The following is an 18,820-nucleotide window of genomic DNA, read 5'->3' as shown; positions in this document are numbered from 1 at the left end:
CTTACACTACCTCGTTTTTCCCTTGAGTCTAATTTTCTTTGGGAGAAGAGAAATGACGTGGGAGCATGTTTGAAATGTTCTTTAATTTTCAATCGTTAGTGCTAAAGAGTTATTTATTGTGCTAGGTTCCTTAGAAACAATGGAATGTAGTCAAAAGTTTAAGGATACGTAAAAATCGATCACTAATTGTTCCTACCTATTCCGTTATCCACGTAAGATAAAATCGGTTCGCAGCATGGTAGTATGGAAAAACATTCCATTTTAACACTTAAGCCCATATTTTGAATGGTTATGGCATTGTGACGTTTTAAGTTATCGGTCGGGAAGTATTGTCGAGGTAGTTTCAACTCTTTGCTTCAACTCCTCTTCTCTTGATCTCAGTTCCTCAACAAAATATTTTTCTCGTCTTCATATTTGGTTAGGTTTATGAATTACTCCCGTTGTGCTATGCTGGAGCCCTTTTAGACATGCCAAAAAAAATCTGGGATTCACTATCTTTCTTAACGCCTTTGTAACTAGCAAGGCAGCTTGCTCATAACTTTAACTACTGCCTTTTGCTATATCTGTTACATTCTCAATGCTGTTAACAAATATTCTAGATTTGTGCATCTACATAATACCCCACAAGCCGCCACTGGGGCTGGTGGCAGGGGTTGTTAGGTCACCACCCTTAAAAGAGAAAAAACCACATTCAAAAACAGTAAAGTCATGCATACCTACACCCACAGAGGCGTACATAGTATAAGTTCTTGCAAAACCCTTTTTAACTTACCAGCATGAAAATACATATACTATCAACTAACATGTACATGTACCTACGAATGTAGTCAAAATATATCCAATGGCGTGCAAATTAGGATTTAAAAGGGGACATTAACTGTCACATGGACATGCAAATCATAATCTCCGCCCTTAAAGTCACGGGTAGGGAATGTGATAACACCGCTATAGACATCGGAAGGCGTGAGGGGCTCCCGCTCCCCCGGCCCACAGAGAGAGACAAGGGATGAAAGAAGAAGCTTGAAAACAAAAAAAAAACAAATAAAGACAGGCAATATTGTACCGAGCACTATAGTCATTTTTTACATTTTATGATTTTTGCAGGCCGATAAGCTAACGACGGATCCTTAAACAGTTGTACAATAGCACTTAGTAAGCCTGAGACCCCGATGGCTCCGATTTCACGTTTGGATTCTCGCCTATTGCAGATTTTCGTGAGTTTTCACTCTGGTGGGTCTGGAAATGCTCTTGGAACTCCGCAGAGGACACGGATATCGACTAAACCATCATGCTGTGTGTCTCCAACCGATGCGGGATAGACACGCGGGTGGGGTAAGTTTGCCTTTGTTGCCGGCTTCTCTGTTTTATCTTCAGGGAATCACAGAGAGGGGATTAGTGAAAGCTGTTCAAATGGCAGAGAGATAAGACTACGCAGAACAATGGCCTGTTAAAATAAAATCCACTGCTTTCTAAATACCCATTTCAAAGATACGAGGTGTATATGACCGCGATGAGCTGCTGAAAGGATGGTTGCGCTTCTTATTTGCGGCTAAGTACTCATAAATTGGTAATGATTAGTTTTGGAGGGAGTGATTGCTCTTTCCAAATATTTTTAAACTCAGCGTGAACAATTTTAAGTACTGGCACCCACTCTTGAGTTCAACTTGACTTAATTGTGGTACGTAATTGTCTGTAAAATGAAGACCTTAATTGCTAGTTTTTTCCGCGAATATGTCATTTGTTTCCAAATAAAAATTGAGCACGCACCTGCCCAGAAATCTCAGCAAACGTGTAGCAATTCTGCGTTATTTAAAAAGTTATTTTTTCATCGAGATTTTTGGAATTTAAGTATGTAGGTATGTATTTTTCTATTGATGCTAAACATTTGGGGAGAAAGTTCATCGGGACTTGTGAGTTTTTTTGACTTCCTTCATGTTAGACACCTGACTTAAACATGAAAAATGCACTACTCGTATGTTCCCGTCAACATGACTTCCCTCACGAGTAAGTACGTTTTCACCACCGCAATTAGATTAAGCCTGCGCATTTAACACTTGTCGCGCGGGAGAGAGTGCTCTTGAGTGGGGATTTCCAGCGTGAAAGTAGCGGGAGGTGATGACATTCTCGCCGAACGTAGTGAATGAAGCCCCTCAGCAACGGTCACTAGTTATACCGGTGGAGGTAGTTTTTTTCATGAATGCAGGGATTAAATACTCTAACAGTTCTTCTAAGCCCCACCTTACATGGCAGAAAATACTCTAGCACCCTGCATTACAATATGCTATTCTTCAACACCACATATGTAAGCACTTCCTTGACCCCGTCATTCCGGCCAAAATGACTAATATTTTTCTCCCTCTACTCAGTTCTCCATTCTGCATCACAGTCATTAGCGTTGTATTGCCCGTAAATATGCCCTACATCCATTTTGCTGGCCTTCTTTGAAATAATTTGAAACTTCTGTATTTCCTTAATAATCTTAGGACTCCTTCATTTTTCTTTTGGGATATTTTATTTTTTCCATTTTTCTCCAAACTACCATCTCATTTCTCGAGTATACTGTCATGTCAATGCCACAACGACCAAATTTTTCGGCTTTGCCGACAAATTTTCTGAGCCATAAAAATAATGTTGTCTGTAATGAGTAAATATTTCGCTTATTTGTTTCTACATGTTCAGTAGTACTCGTATTTATCATCGTAAAATTTTAGATGTTGCGTATTTTCTTATTTATTCCTGTTTGTATAAAATATGCATAGCAATAAATGAATATCACAAGGACAAACTTTGAGAGTGCATAATTTTATCGCTGACTTCTTCATCATCCCAGTCATCCTTGTGGATTGATTTATTCCTCTTTCTCGTCCGTGCACGAAATCTCTCTTGTGAGCTCGATTTTGCTCGCCAAGTTCGTGATCTGTGCAATTCTGTCTTTGGTAAACTCTGCGGGTCGATTAAATCTACGAAATATGGATCATATAATATTATTTGTTTTTAATGTCACCGTTTCCCGTCTAGCTGTTCCGAGGAACAAAATGCTAAATTTAAGCTTATTGCAAAGGATTCATCGCTCGGTTTTACTTTCAATTTTACTGCACTGGCTGTTCAAAATAGGTACGCATTAGAGAGACACATCTTGAAGAATCTGGGTATTCTTCCTTGAAAATTGACTGATTCTTTAATTATTACTCTCTCCGATGAATTCATGATACATTCTGAATAAATGTGTAGTGATTACGGCATAAAATGGCCTTACCAGCTCAAAATTAAATCTTTCTTTTACTTTCTCATAGAATTTTCACACACCCCGTCTCATGAAACCAAGTTGCTTTAAGGCCTTTCTATTGCGGATGCTTTCATATCTACATTCTACTCCTCTATTGTGCCTGGTACCCAAACTCACTTTTTGTTTAGATCGATGGATGGGGTTTTCTGTACGTAACAGACGATAATTTGAGGCCCTGTAAGGTAAGAGACATGCATGAAGCTATTATGGTGAGGGAAAACACCTTGTATTTATTTATTTATTTATTCAGTATTAGTCCGAAAACAGCACATTTTGGCCTTTACATCGAACTATTAAAAACGATAACAATGGTCACATTTACAAACACCCAAGCCCTAGATGGAGGGAAACTCACCTAGGCGGGAATCGAACCCGCGACCCTTAGAATGGCAGACGAGGACGTTACCCCGCCGCCACCGGGGTCGGCGGGGTAACGTCCTCGTCTGTCTCGGTATCTGTCAAAGAACCAGTTTTTTTCGCTTACGTCAATTGAAATAAAGTTTAAAACTACCAGTGAAAAACATTAGAGACATTCCAAAATATAAATAAAGGTTTGAATACTGATGAGAATCATCTCGCCACGCCGTCTTCGGTGGGAGCGGTCCAACGCCCTTAAGGAAGGAATATTAAGCCTAGTTATCATGCACATTAGGAGAGTAGCGATTCAGAAAAACGGCAATAAGCTTTAGTAATCGAATTAGTGCGTGGAATGATTTCTAAGTCTGTTAAAATGTGCTATAAACTTCCATTCAAGGCAGAGTTCTCTCTCCTCTCTTCTAACGTATCTGTTTCAATGGGTTTGATTTTACAATTACAAAAAAATTTTTTTTACATGTTGAAAATATAGAAAATGGCAAGAATGGCTAATAAATCACGCTACAATGCTTTCTAGTGTAATTTTAATAGCCGTAGAAGTAGGTCATTTGAGGGAATAGGTGGGTTATTTGTGCCATTAGGGATAGGTGGTTCAATCCGCAGAGATAGGTTATTCAGGGAATGAACGAAGACTGAAGGGAAACCAGGCGTCAGAATCAGCTTTCTATAATGAGTTCATAATTTAACGCCTTCCTTTCGAAGGACGACGTATCCTCTTGAAATTTTCTTCCCGTGGTGCTCTCCAGGTATTACTCCTTTGCCCTACTCTATTACTCCTTTCATAGTATTCCATGGTGCTCTCCGAGTAGGGATGGGGATATCACTGAAAAGTTCTGCCTCATCCGGGAATCAAACCAAGGCCACCGAGGGGGGAAGCCAGTAAACCAGCGCCCTAACCGGATCCTCTTCGATTTCAATAGGGATATGGATTAAGAGTGGGCTCTACATAATTTGACCGAGCCCTCCTGAGAATAGTTATCATATTGCAACAAGTCCATAGACTATTGAAGGGGTTAACATTTAAGCAAAGTTAGGCAGATGCTTAGTACTCAGAAAGTCTCCATTCATCGGGAAAAATGAACAAAATATCTGCGGATCTGAATTATAAAAATAAAAATTTGCTCTCATCAAACGAGTATTGAGGTAAATTAAACGGATGAAAAGGTTGATTGGATCTGTTATGCCGTAGAGGGCTTTTCTATTCTGGTACGCGGATAAAAAATTTGGGAAGTAGTGCTGAAACATTCGTCTGAACAAAAAATGAAAAGCCAAAAGTTTATCTTAAAAATTGAGAATCAACAAAATGAGTACCACCATTAAAATAAACATGCGATATCTTTCACTGGGGGCACGAGGATCACGTTGAAGGGTAAACCTAACTGAAAAGTTAGTTTATAAGGAAAGCACTTATCTTAAAAATGTGAGCAAGGTGACTTCGACGGAAAGATTCTGAGTGAAATTAGTCGTGTTCTTCGGCAAACCTAAGAATGAATTGCACCTATTACAATGAGTCAAAATTTCCTTTTCAAAGCTATTTCTCAAAACTACGGTATCCTTAGTAAGTTTTAGCCATTTCATATATTAATGATACGTTTTTTTATCGTCTAATCGAGACAACTTTCTCTAGAATCCTCAGAAAGTTCTGCTTTGTGCTATCCGAATAATTTCCTGTTTTGTGATAGTCGAGTTAACATATAAAATGGACCTCACACTTAAATTAAGTTTTTAATGACTACTTTAAATTCTGAGAATTGATTCTGATGTGGTCAAAGTTATTATTTTTTACTATCAAAAACCACAATTCTCTCAGTGCTGACGAATTGCTACGCCAAAAAATCCGGGCTTGTGCTATTTTGGTCATGAGAATTCGGAAAAAAATTTTTAATCGATATATAGCATCCTTCCCGACCAAGATCGATATCTAGCTGTTTGTGATTTGGCATATGAGTCGTTACTGGGTAGTGTTATGGGCAACGGTGCGGTTATCTTCCCTCCAAATTACCGATACCATAAATCGTGGTTTTTCGGAGCAGGGAGTTGGGAGATATCCATTACATTTATGAACGGACGAGTGGACATAACCGTGAGGTCTGGTGTCTCTGTGGGGTGATACGGAAACCCGTTAGGGGAACTTCACGAAGCTCGTGCTGTCCCTTGGTGCATTTTCTATTATGTTTCGAGATGAAACAGATTGGAAACACTTTCTTGAATTTTAGTCTAACACTGAAACTTTCATATTATAATGGCGGGCTCCGGACTCCAATGGAAATGATGAGGCTCTTCATCTAGATACCGAAGAATTGAGGGACCTCTATGTTTGAATGCTCAGTTTTCACTCATGTTATCACAAAATCAGTCCCTCCAGTTTTTACGGGAAATCTCAGCAGCATTTCATTAGCATGAAACGTCTATTACTATGCCTACTTTATTTTTCTTAATAGTCTATGGTCGTTTTTTGCAGAGATTTTAAAAGAGTCTAACATTTAAAAAAAATATGAAAACCCCAAACGTAGGTGTCTGTATTAAAGTAATTTGTAATTTTCCACAGAATTTATTACGACGCGCAATAACGGTACAACGCGTTTCACCGAATTGCGGCATCATCAGGTGCGAGTTACACTCACATTTAGCAGTTGAGTATTTACCCTTAGGACAGAAGAGAGGGGTTGGCTATGTAGGAGGGAGGGTGATGCATTGTAACATATACATAAAGTCTGTGGAAAGTTACAAAGTCCTGTAATATGGGCATCACACAATTTCAATAAGAGAAGCATGGAAAGTGTAAAGTATACTCAAACATAGGTGTTTTTATCGTAAATATATTTCAATAGCTCGATTTCATGGAGTCGCATATGAAATTTTATTTTTGTAATTGAATATCTCATGCATGCGCGTAAATAGCAATACTTTTTTGCATCAATATTTGGTACAATTTTCCTATTCTATCATGAATACTCTTTTCGGATATTCCTGTTATGAATGTGCGCTTAGAATCGCGTTGGCATTTTTATTTGCTGTTCTTGCATAAGAACCCGACATGCTGTTTTATGATTTACGAGCCTTGTGTGTGCAAATGACTTTGATGATATTTGTATTCTAATCATATAGTGGCTCCTAAATATTCATGAATTTCTATTCGTCAATCTCTATAAATGGGAAAGTTGTAGTCTTTCAGAATTATGACGGAAATTCATCAACTCCGTAATAATGAAATTACTTAAATTTACTCATACTAAAATGTCAATAGGATTAAAAAAATATTCAAATGATAAGTTATATCTTCCAAATAACACTGTGTTTTATGTATCCTTATATGATCAATGCTTTAGAGTGTAAATGAATCTCATATTTGAATGGAATGTTTTCTATCTACAATTTATGTTGATGCATGGATCCTCGTCAATAGCAATTTATTATTTACATAATTTGGATATTGCGGACATTTCCCTGTTTATAATCTATAGCATTGGTGATAAATAATTTTTATTATTATAAAATGACGAAAAATTAGTCTCCAGGCAGGATATATGCTAGATTTTTAGCAAACTTGTTAGTTTCATCGGAATTTTCGTAATAAGCCATATGCATTTCTGATGCAGTATAGTTTTTTTCCGCATGTTAATGATTGCGTCAAATATAGTTTTAGCTTCCTTCATTTAATTTTGGTGTACTTTTCTTGTTTTCTCTATTGTACTAATTATTAAGTTTTTGTTTGCTGCTATACACAATTTGAAAAATGCTTAACAGATAAAAACAAAGCGAAACATGAAATAAAGCATTAGTGCGAAACGTTCAAATGTTTAAGTTATTCAGAACAGTTGGCGTATATAGCGTTCCACGAATTTGTATTATTTTTAGAAATTAATTTATTTCTTCAAATTCAAAATTTAACACTTTGTGGTGAATAAACCGTCTTCGTTATCCTGCGAATGGCCAACGTTTTCACATTGGCAAATTTGGACCTTCGTTTTCGGAAGGCACGAATACCTCGCGTAGAAATCTTTTTTGTGCACACAAATACAAATATGTACTACAGATAGGTCCCCTGGAGATGGATTCCGGTTCTCTTTTCGAGGATCGTTGCCTCGTCAACGTTGAACTCAAATCGACTCACACATGTAGGTGTAACACCGGCTTCTCGTCGTAGTCCTGGTAAATTTTTAATGGCAAAGGCCGCCTCCGTGGCATTCATGGCGTGCGGGGCTCAAGTGTGTCGTTCATTTAATGAGCATTGCCACTTCAGGGGGATCGTTTTGAAACGCCGTGGAATCGGATTTTGCGTTGGGTTTCCACGGCGTTCTACGCTTCCCGTATGCTCTTTGGCACTGCATAGAGTGAAACAAGATATGATTCGATTGAATTCCGCGGCAGCGTCGTCAATAAAAAATACCAGGTTGTACGTGCATGCTACTTGGTTCTTTCAGTCACCATAATTTTCGCATATCAAATTGAAATAGGGATTTTTTTTAAATAATCACCGAATTTGTTCCTCTGTCTATGATCCATGACGATTTAATCAAGAAAAAATTTTATTTCAAATCGTACCAGCCATTTTCGTAGTTTCCTACCGGGGGAGGCGAAGGGGAAAATTCTGCATCTTAGGAAACATTATTTTAGGAAACTCACCCCGCTCCAAGCATTTATTCCATACTGCTCACTCAGCCCTAGATACTTTTTTGCGTTTTATCCATAGTACATTGTTTCTGGCGTGCTGTTATATTAGGGAACTTGGGAATACCATTCTTGTGAAACCTCACTTGGGAAATAGTGTCGTATTTTTGCTTGCCCAAAAAAGTTTTCATTCGTGAAATAAAAGGGCTTTGAAATGGACACCCGATTAAAAAAATGAATGGTAAATAGAAAATCCAAATAGAAACCTTCTGAGTTATTATTTGAGAATCATCAGAGGACTTTAAATTAAATACTGGATTGAAATGGTTGATTTTACTGGGATGACACACATTGAAAGCTGAGTCATCCATTGGTGGTCATATTTTCCAAATGGACCCCAATTGTTAAATTACTGAAACTGGAATGCGTTTTTCTTCTGAGAAGAGGTTTCTTCCCGAAGAGACGCATGAAAACGTTCCCAATTGCAGAAAAACGGCCATTATTTACGGGAATCTTATGGAAAATCATTGTAATATAAATGTTTTTGCATACATAACCTTCACACCGCTGACAAATGTGGTTGAAAAAATCAAATGAACATGATTTTAAGTTTTTGGCCGTTGCAGAAAGTTGATGGACGTAGGTTGGATGCTTTTAAGATATTGGTGTAGAGAAGGATGAAAAACGTAAAATGGGCCGAGAGGAAAACAAACGAGAGATTACAAGCCATGGTGGGGAGGAGAGAGGATTGTTGGGAGAAATCCAAAAGAGGCAGGAAAGATGGATGCCTAGCAATGTAGTTGGTAGTGGAATGGTGAAGAATATTGCGATATAGAGGGGAAAACATAAGACAAGAGAGGAAGGGGTAGTAAATAATAGTGATGTTTCCCGCAATAAAAGGAGAAACAAAACATGCAGAAGAAGTTCCGTATTGAAGAAGGCTTTATTGTAGCGTATGATGTCAGATTAGACGAGACTTGAGAGTTGCGGTGTTCTAGTCTCTGTCCATCTAAAACTTTGGATTGCTAACATTGCCATCAAAAACTTGCTCCCACATGTTTTTGCTTCTCTGTGATCTTCATACATGTGCACCATTTTGGGCCTGCTTTTTTGTCTCCAAGACTTCTAATATCTTCTTCGTTTTGAGAGAGATTCTTCGGCCATACTCCCCTTTGATACCCTCGGCCCAACCTTATCTCCCCTTTCTCTCTCTTTCAAAAATTTACTTTTCTGCTGTCATATTTCCGTTCTGTATCACAAACCTGTCTAATGGCGGTGAATTCGCCTAAAATACTTTCACATTTTGCTCTTTTTAATGTTTTGTAAATCTCTATCAAGTACGTCGGATACCAGCATGCGCGCACATCGAATGCTAGAATAGAAAGCTGGACAAGATTTTGCACAATTTGCTTTCTTATTGGAATTAAAATCCAATTTCAGTTAATATGAACACCTTTTTGTTTAAGTAGTCATTAAGCGCTTTCATTCTCCTCGCAAGCTTACTATAGTAAAACAATTTAAGTGTACACAATATCCCCTAAAAGAGGACAAATTATTTTTTTACGGTTGAGAAGTATAACAATACTTATTAGAAGTGAGCATTAACTTTGGACGTATACGTATGTGCATAGATATATAATGTGAATTGCACCATTTCTGAATCTATGAATGATATCGCACTATTCATGTAGGCCCTTTCCTTTTAATTTTATATCTCCGTCGCACAGACCTTGAATATTGCGGACTTCCAGTCACAAAAACTTTACTACATATCCGTAATTTCTCCGTTTCATGCAGAAATTTATTTCAGTTTCATATGTAGAACAGCCACTTTTGCATATCCTAATAATGGAGGAAATGATGAAGTGCCTATTTAACAAAGATGCACATGGGTCTCGCAAAACTTTTTCAATCCCAGCAGTCACGTTGGTTACAGCTAATGCTTGCCGTTTAAATTGTCCAAAAAATAGAAAAATAAGATTCATCGTTCATAGCAAAGTGTTTTTTATTTACGTCTCAGTTTTGATGTGGTACATCATATTAATGGTGGATTCGTTGAAAGTATTCCCTTTTTTACAAGTAAGTGCGGCAAACCCGGGAAAAACAGAAACAGCTTCATGTCGAGAAAAATGCATGTGGATTTTTTCTGGATGTTCTCACTCCACCATACCGGTGTTCTTAGCTTAGATTTGGATTTCTTACTTTTACTTTGAACCGACATATATCGAACGAGCTTATTATTTTGCAATATCAATTAACCGAGACGTTGACGTTACATCTTTCCAAATTTGTGGTTAACGTGAAATTTGAAGACAAACTTTCGGAAGCTCTTGCACTATGTATCGTGTGCCAATTGTTTTTCTTAATTTTATAGAAATGTATCATAACTGGAAACATATAATAATTACTTAACTGTGCACATTTAATCGCGCAGTGATTATCTTTAGTTTTTAGGAGTTCCAAAGAGTCTTTAGTTCTTTTTACTTCTGAATACATTACCGCTAAATTAGAAAATAATTGTATCGCGGAATAAAAAGATAATTGATTAAATAGATGCATCTTGCGATTAGAAAATAATTATAAATACATTATAATGTGGAATGAGAAAATAAGTACCTAACAAACTCTACTTTAATCTTTATCTCGCAAAAAAGAATTGAGATCATATTTAAAATCAATATCTTTTTCCATAATCCCAAAATAAATACAGATAAATGGTAGTGGCTACGTATTACGGGAGTTGACTGACAGCTTGAGTTAATTGAGTTATGAGTGATTGCTGGGTTGTATGATAGTAATGAGATGTTTAGAGAATGGAGGAAAGTTGGAGAGAATCTCAGAGTTGACATTAGCCTAATCTAAACGAATGACGCCAAGGGGGTCACACAATTTAACGTTCATCCGATAGATTCAACTTAAAGGCCTCTCCATATGAAACTCAAGGGATCGAGGTACCAATGAAAAAAATGCCATCACGGCGACCCCGGGTTCTTGGGTTGGGAAATCATTAGCTATTCACCACTCCGGGGTGTGCAAAGTCTTTTCATTAGTAAAGAGAAATATTTGGATGTTCATGATTTGTCATCATACCTCAAACAATGTTGTCGATACTCAAGTCACCGCACTCTATCAACGTCCAACCGGAGAGTATCCAAAGAATCCGTAAACAAGTCCCACGCCAATGAAGTGCACTGAGCAAAATAATTCATATTTAAAATTAGACTGCAATATCCTTTATTTACCCGCATAGGTAATAGAGAAATTCTGTCATGCTAATGCGTTGTTATCATGCGTACTTTTCCATTATTGTTTTTTAAGCAATCACCTAACTTCGCCGAACGTCCTCCGTATTGTTAACAGTGAACTGAGTGATCATACAAAAATGAAGTGCAGTCCCCAAATCAATCTATTTTAAAAATGAATGTTACTTACGATGCCCTATAATTTATAAAGAGAAATATCATGTCGTTCAAGGGTTTTCATAAAATATTAAACAATTTTGTTTTCAGTAAATTCAAAAAAGTTTTCCGAAGTTTTCAAATTCTTATTGCTATGATAAAATGTAATTGGAGATTCGGACAAATGATTGAGCTTCACGAATGAACGTGATTGCATCAATTTTTTTCTAAAAAAGACTCTCAGTATCTACTAAAAATAATTATTACTTAGTTTACAAATTTCAGATATTTACTTGTATTTGCTGTAGAAATAACCAGCTTTACTATCAGAGGAGGCGGCCAATCGCTAAAGCAGTCATTTAATAGGAGTAATAATTACATTAATTTTGCAAATTCACGAGTCTCACATTCTGACGTAGGTGTCTTGAAGTCTACTCGAATGTACCATTTTTAAAATTCATTTCATTTTGAGATTTTAACTAGTCAAGGTTATTGGTTGAAAAATATTGAGAAAATTTGCCGAGATACTTCCTTAAGTGGCAAACTGAAAAGGGTTTCTTTGGTGAAGAGTCAAATGAGGTTGTATCATCGTCGGCGTTGTTGACATGGCGTGTTACCAGTGCCATATATTTTCTCATAGCTTCCTTGATATGCACGAACGGGAAGCCTGCACTGAGCAACGGGTGAATAAATGGTAACCGAGCTATCCCTATAACAAACTTCCCTGAACTTACCTGCATCTATGTTGGGACCTAGATTGAGATGAAAAGAATCGTTATTAATGCCTCCAGTTATCACTAGCTACTTTGTTCTGCATTTTATTTAGACTAGAATGATCCAGTACTAAAATGAAATTGAACCATGTTTCCCTAGTGTTCTTTTTTCGAGTGAAATCTTGGATTTTCCTGAGGTTCGGGATTTCCATTGCCGTCAACTTTTCGCTTTTATAAGTTTTAATCGAGTCATCCGTTTCAAAGTTGGCAGTTTTACAATTTTAGCAAAAACGTTTGCAAATTCTGTCACGATGAAAAATCGCTTTCTGTTAGCTGATGGTTGGATTCCCAGCGTGCTTCGAAATCGGAAGTTGATTGATAAAAAACTAACATAATAGGAAATACTCAAAAGTTGGAGCAATGACATTCGAGCGCCAAAAATAATTTTTTGTTCCGATCAAAATAAGTTAACATACATACATTTACATCCACATCGTATCCAGGAGCATATCTTACACTACAGTCAATGCGAAAAGGATATATACCGGGCACGTTTAAGGGTATGAAATATTTTCGTTTAACATAAATTAATGCAGAAATGAGCACAATATAGGTATAAAATTCGTAATGTTGCATCTAAAAGTCTTCACATTAAAGGATTATAAACTGAAATTTAATTGACTGGTAAATTTAAAATGACATTTCCTTACAGCAGAATTTAGTATTCCCGTGAAAAGACTCACATAGGTAAAACTCTAACATGAAGCATGATTTTGTTCGACGCGAAAACATGGTCTTTGAAATAAGATGATAGGAGTGCATGTAGGTTGGAGGCTTTTGAGAGATATAGGAAAGGAGATGGATGGAAAAGATGAAATGTACAGAAAGGAAAGAAAACGAGGAAGGGCTTGACATGGCATGGGAAAGTTGCTGGGAGGAATTCAAAGGAGATAGGAAAAGTGCTTTGATAGCATTTTGAAATGGGATAAAAATTTTGTAGAATGCAGAGGGGAGAGTATTAGGGGAGCGAGAAAGGGAGAGAAAAAGGATAGGCGTATTTTGGACGGAATGAAATGATGATGGAAGTATACCGAATTGAAGAAGGGTTGATCGTAATGTCGGCTATCTGGTAGTGTATTTTGTTAGGCGATGCTAATAAAAGTATCCCTGTTCAGTCTTTTCCCATCCAAAATCTACCTTAAGCCGTTGAGTTTAATAATAATAACATTTCGAACCAGATCTAAAAGCGAAATTTTTTTTACGAATTCAATGCTTTCTTTTTAAGTATTCAGTTTGCATTTGCACTAAATTGAACTATCTCATGTTAATATTTACTTATCCCATATTTTCTGGATGCATACTCCTTGTCGGCACTGCAAGAATCTGAAAAGAGAAATATTGAACTGATGCTTGGTCTCTAAATAATTCATAAGTCCTTAATTTGGATCACAAAGGATTTAAATTCCCTTTTTGATTTAAATCCTAATTCAAAAACAGATTTTGACAATTTTTGATCTAGATAACAACTAGAACTATTAGAAAGAAGGACGCGATTCCTCGAGGAAGGAAAGTCCATTAAATGCTGAAATCAAACACGCGGCCTCAGTATTAACAGCTTATGACATTAATCAACCGCCAACCAGCCCATTTTTTACTCTCGCCTATTAAATTATAGTATTATAAAGCTTAATATGGCAATAGAGTTCTTGAAAGATTACAGGTAAATATATCGAAACATATTGGTAAAATATCGTTTATTGGTTTTAAAGAAATGCGTTAAAAGGAACGTTACGTTAAGCTACATAAGAATAATACTAAACGACTTTAGGTTTTTTAATTTATGGTATTAGCTCCCTTCACACATGACAAAGATTCAATCTCAAAGCAGTATTAGGACTTATCTTCCTGGGTACCTGATTATATATATTAGTGGAGTATTTACATCCATATTCTGAATTAAAATGTAAATTTTTCCGTTTTTTATTTTGAAAAAACAAGAAAAAGTTTTAGTTTCCATATCTATCCCTTTTTGAAAATATCATTAATTTACAAAATTACATTTTACAACAATAATTTTCTTTCAATATAAATGAAATGATACAGCGCTGCTAGGCACGTAAACCTTAGTCTCCTCAAATCTTAAACCTGCCTCTGTTATTCTTAAATGCTGCCTATGATTATTAGTTTCCATTTTTATAGAATAAATAATATAATACTCCAAAAATAACAATGGGAAATAAATTGTGAATAAATGCCCCACCAATGAATATTTATTACATTACGATAACTGCTTATAAATTCACATATAAGTAAACTATTCTTCTTGCAATTAAATTGTCCAGCACAAATAAATTATTGCCAATACATTTCTATTTTGGCTATTATTTTTTAATTAATAGTAAATATTTATTTATAAATACATAGATTCTTTATGCTGCGAAAAAAATTTTGGTTTTGTCCACGTCATTAAATTTTCTTTCTTTTCTTCCGTAGTTGGCAAAATTCAACGAAGTTTCCAATCCTATTGAGATATAAGTTATATTTTTTGATTGAGCATATATCAAATGATTGAGCTTCACGAATGAACGTGATTGCATCAATTTTTTTCTAAAAAAGACTCTCAGTATCTACTAAAAATAATTATTACTTAGTTTACAAATTTCAGATATTTACTTGTATTTGCTGTAGAAATAACCAGCTTTACTATCAGAGGAGGCGGCCAATCGCTAAAGCAGTCATTTAATAGGAGTAATAATTACATTAATTTTGCAAATTCACGAGTCTCACATTCTGACGTAGGTGTCTTGAAGTCTACTCGAATGTACCATTTTTAAAATTCATTTCATTTTGAGATTTTAACTAGTCAAGGTTATTGGTTGAAAAATATTGAGAAAATTTGCCGAGATACTTCCTTAAGTGGCAAACTGAAAAGGGTTTCTTTGGTGAAGAGTCAAATGAGGTTGTATCATCGTCGGCGTTGTTGACATGGCGTGTTACCAGTGCCATATATTTTCTCATAGCTTCCTTGATATGCACGAACGGGAAGCCTGCACTGAGCAACGGGTGAATAAATGGTAACCGAGCTATCCCTATAACAAACTTCCCTGAACTTACCTGCATCTATGTTGGGACCTAGATTGAGATGAAAAGAATCGTTATTAATGCCTCCAGTTATCACTAGCTACTTTGTTCTGCATTTTATTTAGACTAGAATGATCCAGTACTAAAATGAAATTGAACCATGTTTCCCTAGTGTTCTTTTTTCGAGTGAAATCTTGGATTTTCCTGAGGTTCGGGATTTCCATTGCCGTCAACTTTTCGCTTTTATAAGTTTTAATCGAGTCATCCGTTTCAAAGTTGGCAGTTTTACAATTTTAGCAAAAACGTTTGCAAATTCTGTCACGATGAAAAATCGCTTTCTGTTAGCTGATGGTTGGATTCCCAGCGTGCTTCGAAATCGGAAGTTGATTGATAAAAAACTAACATAATAGGAAATACTCAAAAGTTGGAGCAATGACATTCGAGCGCCAAAAATAATTTTTTGTTCCGATCAAAATAAGTTAACATACATACATTTACATCCACATCGTATCCAGGAGCATATCTTACACTACAGTCAATGCGAAAAGGATATATACCGGGCACGTTTAAGGGTATGAAATATTTTCGTTTAACATAAATTAATGCAGAAATGAGCACAATATAGGTATAAAATTCGTAATGTTGCATCTAAAAGTCTTCACATTAAAGGATTATAAACTGAAATTTAATTGACTGGTAAATTTAAAATGACATTTCCTTACAGCAGAATTTAGTATTCCCGTGAAAAGACTCACATAGGTAAAACTCTAACATGAAGCATGATTTTGTTCGACGCGAAAACATGGTCTTTGAAATAAGATGATAGGAGTGCATGTAGGTTGGAGGCTTTTGAGAGATATAGGAAAGGAGATGGATGGAAAAGATGAAATGTACAGAAAGGAAAGAAAACGAGGAAGGGCTTGACATGGCATGGGAAAGTTGCTGGGAGGAATTCAAAGGAGATAGGAAAAGTGCTTTGATAGCATTTTGAAATGGGATAAAAATTTTGTAGAATGCAGAGGGGAGAGTATTAGGGGAGCGAGAAAGGGAGAGAAAAAGGATAGGCGTATTTTGGACGGAATGAAATGATGATGGAAGTATACCGAATTGAAGAAGGGTTGATCGTAATGTCGGCTATCTGGTAGTGTATTTTGTTAGGCGATGCTAATAAAAGTATCCCTGTTCAGTCTTTTCCCATCCAAAATCTACCTTAAGCCGTTGAGTTTAATAATAATAACATTTCGAACCAGATCTAAAAGCGAAATTTTTTTTACGAATTCAATGCTTTCTTTTTAAGTATTCAGTTTGCATTTGCACTAAATTGAACTATCTCATGTTAATATTTACTTATCCCATATTTTCTGGATGCATACTCCTTGTCGGCACTGCAAGAATCTGAAAAGAGAAATATTGAACTGATGCTTGGTCTCTAAATAATTCATAAGTCCTTAATTTGGATCACAAAGGATTTAAATTCCCTTTTTGATTTAAATCCTAATTCAAAAACAGATTTTGACAATTTTTGATCTAGATAACAACTAGAACTATTAGAAAGAAGGACGCGATTCCTCGAGGAAGGAAAGTCCATTAAATGCTGAAATCAAACACGCGGCCTCAGTATTAACAGCTTATGACATTAATCAACCGCCAACCAGCCCATTTTTTACTCTCGCCTATTAAATTATAGTATTATAAAGCTTAATATGGCAATAGAGTTCTTGAAAGATTACAGGTAAATATATCGAAACATATTGGTAAAATATCGTTTATTGGTTTTAAAGAAATGCGTTAAAAGGAACGTTACGTTAAGCTACATAAGAATAATACTAAACGACTTTAGGTTTTTTAATTTATGGTATTAGCTCCCTTCACACATGACAAAGATTCAATCTCAAAGCAGTATTAGGACTTATCTTCCTGGGTACCTGATTATATATATTAGTGGAGTATTTACATCCATATTCTGAATTAAAATGTAAATTTTTCCGTTTTTTATTTTGAAAAAACAAGAAAAAGTTTTAGTTTCCATATCTATCCCTTTTTGAAAATATCATTAATTTACAAAATTACATTTTACAACAATAATTTTCTTTCAATATAAATGAAATGATACAGCGCTGCTAGGCACGTAAACCTTAGTCTCCTCAAATCTTAAACCTGCCTCTGTTATTCTTAAATGCTGCCTATGATTATTAGTTTCCATTTTTATAGAATAAATAATATAATACTCCAAAAATAACAATGGGAAATAAATTGTGAATAAATGCCCCACCAATGAATATTTATTACATTACGATAACTGCTTATAAATTCACATATAAGTAAACTATTCTTCTTGCAATTAAATTGTCCAGCACAAATAAATTATTGCCAATACATTTCTATTTTGGCTATTATTTTTTTAATTAATAGTAAATATTTATTTATAAATACATAGATTCTTTATGCTGCGAAAAAAATTTTGGTTTTGTCCACGTCATTAAATTTTCTTTCTTTTCTTCCGTAGTTGGCAAAATTCAACGAAGTTTCCAATCCTATTGAGATATAAGTTATATTTTTTATTATTTATGTCAGTTAAGATTTTGTTCAAGAACTCCTATTAATCTGCTACCTCTGTCTACAGTGGCCAAAGTTTTTACACTGTACCCACCTCTGAAAATATTTTTAATAAAAATAATGTCCTTATGATTTGATCAAAAGTTTGTCGCATAAAATAACTACCAAATAAGTTGTCGTGTGATAAGAGTTGCGTGAAGGACGTGCTTCAATACTTGAAACCATCTGTCAATCAGTCACGTGATAATCGTTCTGAACGTGTTCTGAAGTAATTCTTTCGCGGGTTACTTGCGCCCTGCGCTTTTCAGCGATAGAAGTCCTTCCAAATGTGGATTTTTAAGGGCTTAAATAAACTATTTAAGGGCGCATACCTCGCTCGTTCGTTCCTAAACTCGGGGGTCAAAAGTACGCGCGCATGCGAGACGCGAAGGTCATTAAGAATGAAAGAGGCTTCACGCTCAATCCGTCGTTCTAGGGCCTCTGAAGGGAGACGCTTGTCCCAAACTTTTCCTGCCTTCCTCGCTGACCCAATTACGACCCAATGTCGCTAAAAATTACCCTGAGCTCCCCCCCGCACACACGCAACTTTCCAAACTCCACTGATCGAAAATTATTTCTTCCTTGGGGAGCTCGTGCTCGAGTTTAGTCATCGGATAAAATATGCGGGTAATAAATAACGGGTGATTCATGAGTTGGCTACGCAAAACTAGCATCAGATAGCTCATGACGTATAGTACATTCTCGACATTTATTTATTGCATCCAAAGCTACCCAGCATTAACTCTGAGATTTGAAATGGT

Source organism: Hetaerina americana, unplaced genomic scaffold (genome assembly GCF_022747635.1).
Source record: "Hetaerina americana unplaced genomic scaffold, ioHetAmer1.1.p SCAF_9, whole genome shotgun sequence".
Lineage (NCBI taxonomy): Eukaryota > Metazoa > Arthropoda > Insecta > Odonata > Calopterygidae > Hetaerina > Hetaerina americana.
This window is presented reverse-complemented; position numbering follows the sequence as displayed.